Raw genomic sequence first — 16762 nt, forward strand, 5'->3', positions numbered from 1 at the left:
ATGCTTTCCCTGCCTTCCCCAGTTGGTCATCTGTACAAAGGACAGACAGAACTATGTATAGGCTCTCCATGGTTTTAGTGAGTGAACAATACAGTTCTCTGCAAACATGCTCTGGAATCGGAGTGGACACTGAGTTATCTCTAAACCCCTTAGACTGGTGAGTTAAGGACCGCTTCTTGTGTTTTAATCACAAGATTAGCTTAGATAAAAACCAGCAGGAAAGTTTACTGTTAGGGTGGGATAAGCAGCTTGATGTCAGTTTGCTTCTTAGGAACCTGTCGCCCTTGGCAGCAGCACTGAGGAGTCACATCACACGCTCCCCTCCCCTTCTCTCCCACTTGGAACCCAGGGCCTTGTGCATTCTGGGCCAGGACTTCACACCACTGAGCTGTATGCCTTGTTCGCTTAGTGTCTTTTGGTTTACTGACTCTTTATTTTCCTTTACTCCATGGCGTCTTTGTATGTATTTGAGACCAAGGCTGGCCTAGAACTTGAAGTAGTCCTCCCGCCTCAGTCTCCCTGGTGCTGGGGTTAGAGATGTGAGCCTCTGCACTCAGCTCCTATTATGTTGTGATTTTTGGAGTGTTGGAAAGGTGTGACTTGGCTCCATCATTCTCCTGCTCTTTCAGCTGAAGTTATTGCTCACACTGAGAGTTCAGTATCTTGAGCTCGTTAACAGATAAGCTCTTATCAGGTGGGCGCTCTGTGTTCTGTTTTCATCAAAATGACTTTGTGTGTGTGTGTGTGTGTGTGTGTGTGTTGTGTGTGAGAATGGTTTTCTTGAAGCCCAGACTGACCTTCAAATTTGTAAGGGAGGATGACCTTGAACTCTTGATGCTCCTGTGTCTGTTGTCTAACTAGTGGGATTATAGGCTTGTGTGACAGTGTCTTGCAGTCAAAGAAAATTTAAAAAAACTGATGCTAACAATACAAGTAATAGCTAACTCACATCTTTCACTATCCCCCGCCCCCTTCCTCCTGTAGCCCAGGCTGGCCTAGAACTCTTACTCCCCTCCTGTCCTCCTGAGATCAGGGATTACAAACTTGTGCCGTCATACCCAGGTCAAAGTTCAGCCTCCCCTAGCCCCTGCCTTGGTTTGTCAGTCCTCACTTCCCACCGTTTGAGACGGGTCTGTCTTCTGTCTCCTGAATATGGCAGGCTAGCTGGTCCTCCCATCCTTCTGTAGGTAGGAGTGCTGGGATGACGGGTGCTCTTGTGTGTCCAGCTTTTATGTGGATTCGTGGGAATCAAACTCAGGCCTTTATGCTTGTGTGGCGAGTGTTTTTACCACTGAGCCATCTCACACACCCTTTTAGACAAAGGTTTACTTGTCTATTTTTACGTGTGTGTGTGTGTGTGTGCGCGTGCCTCGTGCATTTATGTGTACCGTGTGTGCAGAGGCCAGAAGAGGGCATCAGATCTTCTAGACTAGAACTGGAGTTAGAGGTGGTTGTGAGCCACCTGATACAGGTGCTAAGAACTGAACCCAGATCGGAATCTGCAAGAGCAGTAAGTGCTCTTAACTTCAAACCATCTCTCCAGCCTTCACCTCCATTTTGAGGACATGACAGGTTTTTTTGTTTTTGTTTTTGTTTTTATCCCAAGCTGGATGGAGCTCAATATCTTCGTGCCTCCTCTTCTGAATTACTGGTGTCTCAGCTGTGCCACCGTATTTCTCCCAACCCTTTTTCTTTTTTCTTTTTTTGAGAGAGGGCATAGGGTCTCACTATATATCCCTGGCTGGCCTTGAACTTGTTAAAGACCAGTCTAGTCTGGATTCACTGAGATCTCAGTCTTCTTACCCTGGGAGTATGCCACCACACCCAGCCTCTTTTTATATTCTTGTTTTGTTTTGTTTTCTGAGACAAGGGTTTCTCTGTATAACAGTCATGGCTGTCCTGGAACTTTGTAGACCAGACTGGCCTGGAACTCACTGAGATCCATCTGCCTCTGCCTCCCAAGTGGCGTGCGTCACCACCGCCCCCCCCCCCCCCCCCCCCCCCCCCCCCCCCGCCGCCGCCGCCGCCGCCCCCACCACCACCACCACCACCACCACGGGGCTCTTTTTATATTCTTATACTTGATGGCTTTCACTGTTGTTTGGTCTTCCCGTGCAGCCCAAGCCAGCCTTGAACTTGGAATAATTCTCCTGAGTGCTGGAATTATCTTGTGTATTTACTTTCCAGCAACTGAGCATTTTCTGTCAGGGCAGCTTTACTCCAAACTGGGGCTTTTGTTTGTTTTTGTCTGAGGTAGTCTCGATTAGTGTAGCCCTTGGCTGGCCTGGAACTGCCTGTGTAGGCCAAAGTGGCCTTGAACTTACAGATCTGCTTGCATCTGCCTCCCAAATGCTATATTACAGGAGTGTGCCACCATGCTTGACTCAAATTGAGTATATTTTGTTGGTGTATTTGTGGTGCTTCGGATCAAACCCAGGCTTCCAGCATGCTAGGCAAGCCTTTTCCCCCCTGCTCTGTCCCCATTCTCATTGGTTTTTCTCCCCCCTGCTTTTGTTGTTTTGTGTTTTGTTGTTGTTGTTGTGTTTTGTTTTGTTTTGTTTTTTGGAGACAGGTTCTTGGTATATAGCTTTTGAACCTTTGGTGATGATCTTCCTACTTCAGCCTCTAGGATCACAGCACTGCGGCTGTGCCCCACCACACTCAAACCTGCCCCCACAGCTTTGCTTTCCCTCCCCTTCTCTCTCTTCCCTCCCCCCTCTCCCTTCCCCCTCTCTCTTCCTTTCTATTTGCTGTTTGTTTGGTTTGGGGTGTTTTTGGGTTGATGTTTTTCTTTATTGAGATAGGCTGTCATGTAGCCCAGACTGATCTTCATCTTACTACCTAGTTGAGGATGCTGAGGATGACATTGAACTCCTGATCCTCTTGCCTCTACCTCCCAAGACTTGAGTCACAGGTGTGCACCACACTTGGGTTCCGTAGTTCTCTTAAAGCCTTTCCCAGAACTCTTCTAGTGGTTTAAACTTTGAAAAGATTAATATCATTTTTAACATAATTTTATGGGGGGAGGGCAGGGAGGGGCACAGGCGTCCACATGGAGGTCAGAAGGTAACTTGTAGGAGGTGGTTCTCTTTTTCCAGCGTGGGTGCTGGGATTGGGCTAGGGTAGTCGGCAGGTGGTGGTACTTGTTTTCCCAGCCCTATGTCTGTCTCAGTATTTAGTTTTCTCCAGTCTAAGAGCTGTCTGATGGTTTGTTCACTCCATTCCCCAGCATCTCATCTCTTTATTTCCCTGGAAAAATTATACCTTCTTTCATCCCCCTTGTTCTTAGAGGCAAACCTCCATCAGGGGGTCTCACCAGGGATAGTTTGCACTCCAGGAGACATTTGGCAATACCTGGAGGATTTTCTTTTTTGTTTTTTTGAGACAGGGTTTCTCTGGATCTTGTTCTGTAGACCAGGCTGGCCTCAAAGAGGATTTTCTTTTTAATTGGTTTATTTTTAATTTATGTATAGGGGGTGTTTCGCCTATATGGATGTCTGCTCCATGTGCATGGGATGTCCACAGAGGCTGGAAGAGAGTATCAGATCCTCGGGAATTGGAGTTGTAGATAGTTGTAAGCAGCATCATGGGTGCTGGGAATCAAACTTAGCTGCTCTGCAAGAGCAGCCAGTGCTCTTAACCACTGAGCCATCTCTCCAGCCCTGGAGATGTTTTTGATTGTGACTGTAGGGAAGGGTACTGCTGGAGTGTAGTGGGTACAGTATCTTACCTGGTACAGTTTAAGCCCCCAAAGAGTATTATGTAGAAACTGTAGTCTTAAGTGATGCCAACCTTTTAGCTCACCCCTGAATGATAAAAAGGAAAGAAAAGGACACGACTACTCCTAGGTATGGTGGAAGAGAAAGTTTATTATAGATATGTGGGAGAGCATGGTCAGAGGTAGGGATATCTAGAAGAGTCCAGAGTAGACATTACCTGAGTTGGGCTATATGGGAGAAGGGGAGGGGAAGGGAGATGGGAGAGAGGGGAGCCAGGTGCAGCAGCCAGGAGGTCAAAGGTCCAAAAGGGAAGGGTAACCAAATTATATTGGATTATATAGGGAAGAGCCTTTGGGGGAAGGGCAGTCCAGCCCCTGGACTGGAGAGTTCAGGGTAGAGGGTAAGGTATGCAAGTCAGGTAGGGACTGAAGGATGCTGGGAGAACTTGGTGGCCAGGTCCAGCTTTGACATGTTAAGTAGGCACCTGGGCTGTTTGTCCCAGACAACCCCCACAAACCTTCACTGACTTCACTGTTACCTAGGAGGACCATCAGCTTCTGCTCACTGGGAATTGAAACATGTAGAAGTTGGTGTGTGAGCTGGCCAGTCCTGCTTTCCAGCTATTGTCTGTCCAGCTCTTCCAGCTCTGTGCAGTGGCCATTGTTGATAGGTCAGAACACCAGGATGGATTGTTGATCCCGTGGAATCAGGTGTGTTGAAGGTCAGGACCGGCATCTGGACCTCCGCCTTAGACCTTCTAAATCAAAGTTGGCTGTGTTTTGTTTTGTTTTAGAAAGGGATTTACTCTTATCCCAGGACTGCCTGGAACACATTATGTAGCCCAGGCTGTCCTCAAACTCACAGCAGTCCTCCTGCCTCAGTGTTCCAAGTGCTGGGATTACAGGTGTGGGCTACCACACCTGGTTTGAACAGTGCTAGACATGAAACCCAAGGCTTCATGCAAGGCCAGCACTCTACCTTCGGAGCTACATCCTAGCCCAAATTCTGCCTTTTGATTCCATCCCCGGGGAACTAACTCATTTGCACATTAAACTTTTAGAAGCTTAAGGATAGAATTCCCATTCTGCTGTGCATAGGAGCCCTTAATCCTGAGCACAGCAGCAGCAAACCCTCCAAACACCATGTCAACAACATTTTCTGCTGCCCCCCTGCCCCCCCTTGCAGGTGGAGTCTCCTTCACTTAGATTCCAGATCAGCCTGTTGTCTTTTTCTTTTCAAATGAATAGAACCTCATGGTTTTATTGTCTTCTTTTCTCATCCTATAACAGAGCCCTTCCTCCTCCTCTTCTGTCCCCTCCTCTCCTCCCCCACCTCTCTTCCAAGCCAGGTCTCTGCCTTAGCTCTGCTGACAGGCTCAGAACAGTCACCCCTCAGCAGTCTTCTTACACTTGTAGTCTTTTTCTAGAAAATAGGCTTGGTCTGCCCACTTGATGCCAGAATTCTACTTTTCTGGTCACACAGAGAGGCACTGTGTGTGTCACTGTGGTGCTTGCCACAGTCTTACAGAAAGTTGGGAGAGTTTTAGAAATGGTGACTTTTTGTCAGAGTGCCATCGACATTAAAACCCTCTTCTCTTTTTTTTTTTTTTTTTTTTTTTTTTTTGATTTTTTGAGACAGGGTTTCTCTGTGTAGCTTTGCGCCTTTCCTGGGACTCACTTGGTAGCCCAGGCTGGCCTCGAACTCACAGAGATCCACCTACCTTTGCCTCCTGAGTGCTGGGATTAAAGGTGTGCGCCACCACCGCCTGGCAAAACCCTCTTCTAAAAGCTTTGCTGAAGCAGGAGGATTGATTCAAGCCTGGGCTACATGGTGAGTTCCAAGTCAGTATTGGTGACAAAGTGAGACCCTGTTTCAAAACCAAGCCCCCCCCCCCCGCCCCCCCGACAGTATGATTAAGAGTTTGTGTAAAAAACTTGGAAAATACGGGTAAGCAGATTAACTCAAGCTAAGAGGAGACAGGCAGGATCTACTAGATCCTAAGGAAGGATGGAAGTGGCAAGTGCAGCTTCTTAACACTCGTCATGTGGACTGGTCTGGGCTCCAGCAAGCCCAGAACTGTTGAAACGGCCAGGGGCTTTCAGAGAGCCTGACCTGGGAGCAGCAGTTTGTAGACAGTTAGTGGTTTACCTAATCAGCATCTGCTAGGTGCCTGATGGAGAGGCTTGCCAAAAAGCCTTTAAAAACAGAGACTTTATTCTTGTGTGCATGCTTGGTGGGTGTGAGTGGCCGTCAGAGGGCAGCTTTGTGGGGTTGGTTCTCTCCTCCCTTTATGTGGTTCCAGGGATCGAACTTGGGCTGTCGGGGCTGCTCAGCAAGCACTTCACCTGCCAAGCCCTCTTGTTGGCCCAAGCGAGGCTTTTAAGGCGAATTTGATTTGTTACTTCCTTTGAAGCAGGGGCTCTCTGTGTCCCAGGCTAGCCTACACTTTACAGCAGTCTCTTTGCCTCAGCTTCCCCAGTGCTGGGATTGCAGGCGTGGGCCACCACACTTGGTCTGCCATTGTTAGTTGTTTTCTTTCTTTATGTTCCCTCATTATCCTGTTTTAAACTGATACTTGTTGTGGAGTTTGAGTTTATTGTTTTCATGAGTTATTCTACTTTTTTTCCTAAAAACTCCCACTATATATTTAAATCACTTGCTGTAGTCTGTTTACAGACAGAACTCTTAAAAAATAAATATTAGACCTGGAAAATTAAGTTTGGATTCAACACATTATGTATTCTTGTTTTGTTTTCGCTTTGTTGTTTTAGAACTGTATCTTTAGCCCAGGCTGGCCTCACACTTGCAGCAGCCCTCTTGTTCCCACTGCCAAGTGCTGGGATTGCAGGAGTTCTCTACCAGGCCTGCCTGCCTACGGCTGTTTCTTCTGTTCCTGGGGGTTGACCCTAAGGCCTCCTGCATGCTAGGCAAGCAGTGGTCCAGTGAGCTACAGTCTCAGTCCTTTGCCCTTGAAAATACAGTGCCTGGTTTAGGGAGTTGATTGGCTCCCTATTGCACAGTGAGACAGAAAGAAGCCTGGCCCCTCTGTCTATGCATCTGTGTGGTCTTAGCAAGCTTACTTCTTCCTTGCTCCCTTGGATTATTGGGCCCTGCCTATTAATCTGGTCGACACTTTTCTAGGGACTGTTTATTAACTGAGTCTAAATCTGTGTGTTTCTAATCCTTAGTTGCAGTTAAGTCTACTCCATTTATAGGTCTGAGATACCAACCTCTTTTACTGTGTACCTATTCTCTTGAGGGTTATTATAGTAGGCATGGAATGCTTACTAGTGTGTGCTACCTGCCAGTTACTACTGTAAACACATTTCTGTATAGTTTTTCCGTGTGTGTGTGTGTGTGTGTGTGTGTGTGTGTGTGTGTAATGGTGGTGGTGAGGTGATTGTGCCTGTGTAATATGCATTCTCACCTGTGTATGGGTGCACATGGAGGCCAGAGCAATATTGGGGATCTTCCTTAAACTTTTCCCAGCTTATTCATTGAGGCAGGGTCTCTCAGTTGACTGATGGCTAAACTGGCTAGCCAACTTGCTCCAGAGATGCCATCTCTGCCTTCTGAGTAACTGCAGTTAGGTGGGGTTTCTATTGCTGTGAAGAGATACCATGACCACGACAACTCTTTTGTTTTTTGAGACAGGGTTCCTCTGTGTAGCTTTGTGCCTTTCCTGGATCTCGCTCTGTAGACCAGCCTAGCCTCGAACTCACAAAGATCTGCCTGCCTCTGCCTCCCGAGTGCTGGGATTAAAGGCATGCGCCACCACCGCCCGGCTGAAGTGGTGAAGTGGTCTGTCTTATTGGGCATGGCTTGAGCATATAAGAGATCTCAAAGCCCACCTCCACAGTGACATACTTCCTCTAACAAGACCACAACTCCTCCAACAAGGCCACACCTCCTAATAATGCCACTCCCTTTAGAGGCCATTTTCTTTCAAACCACCACCACCTGGGAAATTTTAAACTGATTCCTTTACCTCCATACTGCACATGACTGACACAGCCTGGCCTCAGTTCTGAGGTACAGAGCTCTAATGTCAAAGAGTTTCCCCCACTGTACCATGAGCCCCTCTAAAAACAAACGTCTTGATGCCCACTTGGTCGTAAAACACTTGAACTTAAATTCTCATTTGGATCTGCTTCATACCTGTGAAGTCAAGTATGTCTAGAAAATAGTTTTCAGAGTGACAGGTCTAGTAGGTAGTGATGCTGGGCCTGTAACGGGCCCTGCTCTCTAGGTGTCAGTGTTCTTACTACACACAGGAGAAGACTGTAGTTGGACAGAGGGGTCACATGGCAGGTTATCATTTTAGTGACTGGCTGTAGGCGTTTCTTTATTGACATCTTGCCAGTGCTGTCAAAGTGGATGCTGTGGACCTCATTTTCCAGGTGCAAAAATCCAGTGAATGCGTGGGAAGGTTGAGATTGAGAGGTGAATCTGTAGCAGTCTGGGCTGCCTTTCCACATGGAAAGGAAGGTCAGAGTATCAGCCAACCCAACCTAAAGGAATTTAGGAGTGGTACCAGCATTAGGCAGTTTAAATTTGAGTCTGCTGGGCAATGGTGGTGTACACTGTAGATGTAACCAACCGTCTTATTAAATAAGAAACACAGAAACAATGTAAAAGAGAGAGCCGAGAAGTCAGAGCTCAGAGCTAAAATCTCACCCTTCCTCCTGCTGTCCCAGCTTCGCGAAAAGAGACCTACTTCCTGTCGGTTCGGTTTTTTATAGTATGTTGTTCTGCCTTCTCATTGGTTGTAAACCCAAACACATGACTGCCTCGTCACTGTCTGAATGTACAGCCCCCTAGGTCTTAAAGGCATATGTCTCCAATGCTGACTGTATCCCTGAACACACAGAGATCTTATGGGATTAAAGGCATGTGCCACCACCGCCACACTCTTGCTATGGCTCTAATAGCTCTGACCCCCAGACAACTTTATTTATTAACCTACAATCAAAATAATATTTCAGTACAATTAGGTTACCACCACAGTACACTGTCATTCCAGCACTCAAGCAAAGCCACCCTGTGTCCCAGAGCAGGACTCTGTCTTATTTATCTTTTTTTTTTCCCCCATAGTCTCCAAATTTTGATTATCCTAAAAAAATTCTGTATCCATTATGCTGTCACTCTGTTTCCCCTGCCCTTAATATCTGGCAATGCCAGCTGCTTAGATATATCTGTTCTGGGTGTTTCATGTCAGTGGACTCATGTAGCATTTAGCATTGTGTGTATGGCATCGTTGGTGTTGGGCAGTGCATTTGTGTGTATACGCACAGGTGTTTATGCGTGTGCATGTGGAAGTTCAGGGTGGGCATGTCTTTCCTTGGTCACACTCTACTTTTATGTTTTCCTGTTAGTATTATTGTGTGGGGGGGAGGGGGTCGTGGAATATCTGCACACCACAGTGCACCCGTGAAGGTCAGAGGACAACTTTGTGGAGTCCGGCTGCCAACATTTGACCAAGCTTTGTCCCCGTTCTCTGAGCTGTTCAGGGTATGTTCTACCTCCTCATTGCTCCTACCAGCATCCTGTCCCTCTCCTTACTCCAGTTTGCTCAGAAGCCCTGGGACTCAGCCATGAGGCCTTCTTTCCCTTGTCTCGCCCCACTCTGACCAGTTGTTGACATGGCTATTTAAATACCTTTCCCAAGGGCTGGAGAGATGGTTTGCTTAAGAGCACTGGCTCCTCTTCCCAAGGACCTACGTTCAATTCCCAGCACTTAAAAGACCATTTACAACCATCTTGAACTCCAGTTGCAGGGGATCGTATGCTTTCTTCAGTCCTCATACATGCAGCCAAAATGCCAGTACATATAAAAATAATAAATAATCAAAATATTTTTTAAAAATTTGCCTTATCTGAGCCGGTGAGATGGCACAGCGAGTACAGGTGCTTGCTGCCACACCTAACAACCTGACCCGAGTTTCATCCTTGTGACCCACATAGTGGAAGGAGAGAGCCGACTTCCATAGCTTGTGCTCCTACTCCATGCATACGTAACAGAGCATTTATACACACACACACACACACACACACACACACACACAAACACTTGTGCACACACAGCGTCTTCACCCCATCTGTTCCCTGCCCTTCTGTCATCGCAGCAAGTCTGAACTCACCCTGACTTTAAATCTTCAGGATCTAGCACCAAACCAGGGACACCTATGAATCACATTTTACTGTGCCCAGATCTCTAAACTGGCCAAGGAAACCTGGTGGCTCATCTTCCTCTCCTACTTTGCCCTCGTAGTCGTTGTTGAATGGTGTTTTTCTTAGGTTTTGTAGGTGCGTCCACACAGCTGAGTGATGACTTTGTGCTCGTCTTTCTCGTATTTGTTTGGATGTGTACTGAAAGAATGGAGTGTTTTCTCAGGTCTTGTAGAGTAAGAAAGAAGCAAGGTGTGTGGTATGTTAAATACTCATGCTTACGGGGTCCATAGAGATCATCAGGGCAACCCCCAGGGGTTGGGTGGGGAGGAGGAGGAGGGCAGCTCCTTTTTATTTTAGGTTCTCTTGTGCTTTTGGGACTTCTTACTCCAGGGTTGTGGAGAAAAGTAAGCTGTTTAATAAGTAATAAGTTCTTTTTGTTTTGGGCTGTAAGCTAAATTATTTTTTTAAAAAACCTTAATTATAAATTCTTTAAATTTTAATTTATTATTATTGTGTGTGTGGGTGATCCATGTGGGGTGGTGCATGTCACAGTCTGTGTGTGGCTGTCAGAGGACAACTGGTGAAGTAAGTTCTTCCTTCCAGTTGCTGTGTGTGTTCTGGGACCCTTCCTCCCTCTCTCCCTCCCTCTCTTCCTTCCTCCTTCCTTTCTCTTTTTAGTGCAAGCCAGATAATTACCAAAACAGGTATATTTCATCCCATTTTGACTTTTTGTTATCCCTGTATGACCTAGCCGAAATTTTCTTTCCTTATTTCTTTTGTTTGTTTTTTTGAGACATGGTTTCTCTCTGTAGCCCTGGTTGTCCTGACACTCACTCTGTAGTCCAGGCTGATCTTGAATTCACAGAGATCTGCCTGCCTCTGCCTCTACCACCACGGCCCAGCTGAAGTTTTCATTTCATTTTTTGAGACAGTGTTTTATAGTGCAGCCTGGCTTTGACTTTAGCTAAAGCTAATCTTGAGTGCCTGATCCTCTTGCCTCAACCTCAAGTATTGCTGTTACACATAGGGACCCCCACACACCATTGTAAAGTTTTGTGTGTTTGGCTGTTTGGCCTATGTGTATGTTTGTGTACCGTGTGTGCAGTGCCTAAGGAGGCCAGATGAGGGCATTAGATTCCCTGGAATTAATAGATGGTCCAAAGCTGCTATGTGGGTACTTGGAATTGAACCTCAGATCCCTTGGAAGAGCAGTCATTATTCTTAACTGCTAAGCTATACCTCCTGCCCCAACTTAAAAAAATTTTTCATTGTTCTATATTAATTGTATTCAACAATGGGTTTCATTGTGACTTTTTCATATGCATATATGTTTGATCATATTCATCCCCTTTATCCCCCCCTTGTTTCCTTCTGACTCCTGCTGATCCCCCTTCTTCTTAGCAACTAATCCTACTTTGATGTCTTTTTGGGGACCCCATGGGTTTAATTACAATTACAGGAGCATGGCTTAGGGGTTATTTACTGGTGTGTGGACAACTTTCCTGTGGCATACAACTGAAGGAAATGTCTTCCTCTCCCAGCAACCATTATCTGTCTATAGGTTTTGGGGGAGGTAGGCCTTGAGCCCTTCCCCTTGTTTGTGTTTTAAGACCAGGCGGCGCATGCCTTTAATCCCAGCACTTGGGAGGCAGAGACAGGTAGATCTCTGTGAGTTTGAGGCCAGCCTGGTCTACAGAGCAAGTTCCAAGATGGCCAGGAATGTTACACAGAGAAACCCTGTCTTGAAAAACAAACAAATGAACCAATAAAAAGACCAGGTCCCTTCTATGTGGTTAGCCTAGAACTCATTATATAGCCCAGACTGGTCTGGAACTCACTATGTAGCTCAGGCTAGTCCCAAATCCTCAGTGATCTTCCTGAGCAAGCAGTTACTGGCTTGCTCTAACATGCCTGCCCACTTAACTCCACTTCTACTACCCACTCTTGCTGTGGATATCATTTTGTATAAATAAAACACTGATTGGCCAGTGGCTAGGCAGGAAGTAGGCGGGACAAGGAGAGAGGAGAATTCTGGGAAGTGGAAGGCTGAGAAAGGGGAGACACTGCCAGCCACCTCCATGACAAGCAGCATGTGAAGATCCTGGTAAGCCATGAACCACATGGCAAGGTATAGATTTATAGAAATGGGTTAATTTAAGATATAAGAACAGTTAGCAAGAAGCCTGCCACGGCCATACAGTTTGTAAATAATATAAGTGTCTGTGTGTTTATTTTATAAGTGAGCTAAGGGACTGCCAGGGGTTGGCGGGACCTGGAGAGAAAACTCCAACTACACACTCTTATGTTTGCACATTGGATGTCTGTAGGCCAAGGTGGGCTGGTCCAAACTAGTTGGCCCTAACATGACTACCAGAATGAGCACCAGACAACCTCTAACGCATTATGTTCCTGTCTGCATGCTGAGTGATACTCCAGCTCTGTGAGAGTAGCTAGATGGCAGAGAATTATGAAAGGAGGGAAGAGTTAGTCCCCAGTTCCCAGAGGGTCTCTCCAGTCCCAGGAAAGCCACGAGTTTCTCTTTATTATCACCCTTTGATAGGTTTTTGTACCCAAGCAATACATTTCTCCCCTGACACAGTAATAAGCCAGATCAAGCCAAATTAAAAAGACCAAGTTTTTTGAGCCAAGCACCCTCGGTGACCTTTCCAGCCCCCAGAAGTGAGGCAGGGAAAGGGAGCCCGAGAAATTACAAGACAGTCCTAAGGAAGGGCCTTAAATACCCCGTAGGTACAGTCTTGAGCAGGTAGCAGCTTTGGGGGAGAAGCCTAGACTTCTGGTGGTCTTTCCACAAGGGTCAGGGTTCGGAATGGGGCCGAGCTAGAAACTCCAGCTGAACGCCCTTCCCATTCATTCCTTTTATTCTGTGTCGGTATGCTTCTGACTCCCAGCACATAGGTCCAAAATTCATGTGAAGACTGTCTCCCACTCTTCATATCATCGTGGTTAAGACTGTGAGTTGCCTTTACTGCTTTACTGGTATTGGCTTGTTATGGACTACACTCTCCCAGAGGGAGAAAGACTCAGTTTTGGGTTTAAACATTGGTAGTATTTTACATAATTTATATAAATGATCAATTAGCTCATATCAAGATTTTATTCTGTTCACAAAAAGTGGGTCATCCCCTTCCCCTCCCCCTCAGTCAAGTCATGTCATAGTGCCTATGTTAGGTTTCTTCCCATGAATAAATTGAAATACTGTGGAAGTGTTGCTGGAAGAAAACAAAAGTAAGGTGCCTTTTCAGTTGAGTTTTTGTGGAGATTAGAGAGTTAATAGCAGTTTCAGTGCACTGTTAATAAACTTGGGTACAGAGAGCTGGTTCAGGGGTACTGCTTTTGCAGAGGATCTGTGTTCAGTGCCTAGTACTCACATGGGGCAACTGAAAACTATCTAATTTCAGTGCCAGAGGTTGTGACACCCTCCTCTGGCCTCCTAAGGTACTGCACACATGTGCACAAACTTCTACACATGTGTACATAATTAAAACTAAAAGTAAAATTAGTCAAAAACTCTTAAGACAACTGTTCACTATATCTACTATTTCAGTAAGAACTGTTGACACACACACACACACACACACACTGTTTTCTTCAGTACTGTTATTTTTTATTATTACTGTTTTATTTATTAAGTATACATGTGTGGGTGTGGGTAGATGTGCACAAGCTTGTTATTGCTGGTGCTTTTTGATAGTCTCTCCATTAACGCTAACTGGCCTCAAACGTAGCATTCTTTCTGCCTCAGCCTCCTCAGTGCTGAGGTTGTATATGAACCAACACTTCCAGCTTACTTAGTTGTAAATTAAGGTTCTCATGCTAGACAAGATAGGGCATAATAACCATCAGAACGGGGAAAGGAGCATCACTGTTTGAACAGATGGGTGTAATAGGGATTGGGGAGATAGCTCAGTGAATAGAGCATGTTCTATGAGGATCTGAGTTTGAGTCCACTTAGGATCCACACACAGTGAGTGTGTTATTCTAGTGTTCCTGATAGGTTGTAAGGTAGGTAACCAGAAGGAGAGACCCTGTCTCAAACAAGGTCGACCCCACTCTTGTGACCTGCATGTGTGCTGGCACTTAGACACATGAAGTGGGGAGGAACTGGGAGGACTTGGAAGGGCAAAGAATATGATCAGAGTATGTTGTATAAAAAAAAATTTAAAAATGAGTAACAGAGAACTCTCTGGTTGGCTCTCAAGTCACTGTGTGGCTGAGGTCTGCAGCTTGCTTTCCCCGGAGATGGGTGGGTCTCTCTCTGCCTCTGGGCAGGAAAAGAGAAGGGTTGTTTGTGAAAACAATGGGAATTTAGTCCAGGAAATGCAAACCTGTTGGTTCTTGCCATCATTTGACTGCATCAGGACAGAGCCCAGACTTTGTCTTGTCTGTACTCCAGTGTGTACTTTCTGTGGTGTGGTGTAGAGTGAGTGAGTTAATATTCAAATCTACTTTCTGTGAAGTGCCAGAGAGGCAGTGAGTTGGGGATACTGTGGGAGCAGCATGATGACTTTGGTTTGCCATTGTAAAAATCAAAGGTGGTAGAGCATGCCTTTGATCCCAGCAGCACTCAGGAGGCAAAGACAGACAGAAATCTTCTGCCTCTGTCTCCCAAGTGCTGGGATTCGAGTTAAGAGTCATCACACCTGGTTTTGTAAAATTAACATTGAAGGAGCTGGAGAGATAGCTCAGTGGTTAAGAGCACTGGCTTCTCTTTCAGAGAACCTAGATTCAATTCCCAGAACCCAAAGAGCAGCTCACACTGTAATTTCAGTTCCAAGTGATGTAATCCTTCTTCTGACCTCCCCAGGCACCAGCCATGTACATATAGACATGTAGGCAAAACACCTGTACATATAAAGTAAAACATTTACAAAATTAACACTTAATTGAATTTTGTTAATGTTTTGGGGTTAGAAATGAACCTTGGTTGGTAGACTGCTTGTCTAGTTTTCATGAAGCTCTGGGCTCAATCCCACTATCATATTGTTATGAATAACAGTCAAGTTGTACCCGCTGTTATTCCCTACATCATTTACCAGCCATTTAAAATGTCTTTTAGAAGATTGCACTGTGATTTAGCATAAAAGCAAAAGAGAAAAACAAACAAAACTTGTGTGTGAAGGAATGAGTGGGAAGCAGGCCCAGGGTGTGTGTGTTGGACTTCCTGTAAGACAGAACACTTAAAACACTGGAGGAGCGACCTCAGTGTGAATTCTCCTGCAACACTGCAATCAAATGCTTTATGTTCTGGAAAATAGAAAGGTGCCAGGAGTGGATTCAGCCATGTCTAGTTTTGTTGCTGAGAAACATGCAAAAGAATTGCCTGTTGAATGCCAGGAAGTACCCCTGGAATTGCTGGGTTCTTCAGCATATGGGAGAAAGTTTCAGCTGCAAGAAGCTGGGGTAAGCGACTGGGACTGTCACTAGGCACTGGCACAATTCCAGTGGGAACAGGGTTTCCTCTGGGAGTGACTGATGGCACCTTCGAGTCAGTCAAATGCCGCAGTGTTGACCCTCCTACGTCCTGATGATAGCTTTTTAGAGCATAATGTACCGAAGTAATCAACTCTTGATAGGATAAAGGGTGGCAAAATTTTAAAAATAGAAGTTTATTACCATGCAAAGTTCAAGGTCAAAATACGGGAAGAATGTTTTTTGAGGGCATTTGCTCCTGTCTTTGTCTCCTTAGAGGCCCTTTGAGCACACCCACCTCAGCAATAACTTTGTGTAAGTTATTTCTTACACGGGTTTCTTAGGAGCGTTTGCTGTGAGAGTTGGGTGAAATCAGCATCATTTAGTGCTTGCAGACCCTTGAGAACAGCACAAGGCTATGAGGAACTGGGTATGTTAGCAAATACTTCTTACTGAGACTGTTACTTGATGACATTCAGCAATGAAGTTGTCATTATTGGAATCTGTTTTTCATTTACTCCTTTGTTCTAGTTTGATATTATCAGGCTCCTCCTGTCCCCTCCCATTCTTCCACGACCTTGGGGGTATGCTTGTTTATCGTTTCTTTCTTTCTTTCTTTCTTTCTTTCTTTCTTTCTTTCTTTCTTTCTTTCTTTCTTTCTTTCTTTCTTTCTTTCTTTCTTTCTTTCTTTCTTTCTTTCTTTCTTTCTTTCTTTCTTTCTTTCTTCTTTTTTTTGTGGTTTTTCGAGATGGGGTTTCTCTGTGTAGTTTTGGTGCCTGCCCTGGATCTCGTTCTGTAGACCAGGCTGGCCTTGAACTCACAGAGATCTGCCTGGCTCTGCCTTCCGAGTGCTGGGATCAAAGGCGTGCACCACCGCTGCCCGGCGTGGGTATGTTTGTTGATTTTTGTTTTCCAGAAAATTTTGTAGACTCTAGATTCATAGATTCACACACTTTTTTTAAAAAAAACATGGTGAAATCAATGGAATTAGAATTCATCTGGAAGGAAATTAATGCCTTATTTAAGAAAAAAAGCTTACATTTTCTGTTTTTTACCAAGCCTAAATCTCAGCCCCTCTGGCCTGATAATCAGCCCATTTCTGGTGGCTGGGATGTCAGGACCCATAATATTGAAGACTGAGACTGCTGCCTCAGTGGGAAGATTCATTTCTAGCTTCTGACCAGAGAATTTGTGACTAGAGAAAGGCTCTGATCCCTTTTCCAGGCCTGGGGAGGGCTGTCCAATCAGTTGTTTCTAGTTGTGCTTACGCGTTGCCAGCGGCCCTCAGCTGTTGGAGACCGTAGGATACTGTTTCGTCGGTTACAGCTGGCAGTAAAGGGAGCCCGTCTCTCTGAGCCATGGCTGAGGGAACATCCTGGTGAGGCCTGCAGTGTTGCCCTGGCACAACCTTAGTGCGGAGTAAATGAGATTGCTGCTTACTG

At 45.6% G+C, this 16762-nt stretch overlaps 1 protein-coding gene across 12 annotated transcripts in view; it reads left to right on the plus strand.

The window, feature by feature from the left end:
- Window positions 1-16762, plus strand: part of Usp28 (ubiquitin specific peptidase 28) — a 63234-nt gene that overhangs the window by 2057 nt on the left and 44415 nt on the right. The window lies entirely within an intron of this gene.

The sequence above is a fragment of the Peromyscus maniculatus genome, chromosome 7 (genome assembly GCF_049852395.1).
Source record: "Peromyscus maniculatus bairdii isolate BWxNUB_F1_BW_parent chromosome 7, HU_Pman_BW_mat_3.1, whole genome shotgun sequence".
In the NCBI taxonomy this organism is placed as follows: Eukaryota; Metazoa; Chordata; class Mammalia; order Rodentia; family Cricetidae; genus Peromyscus; species Peromyscus maniculatus.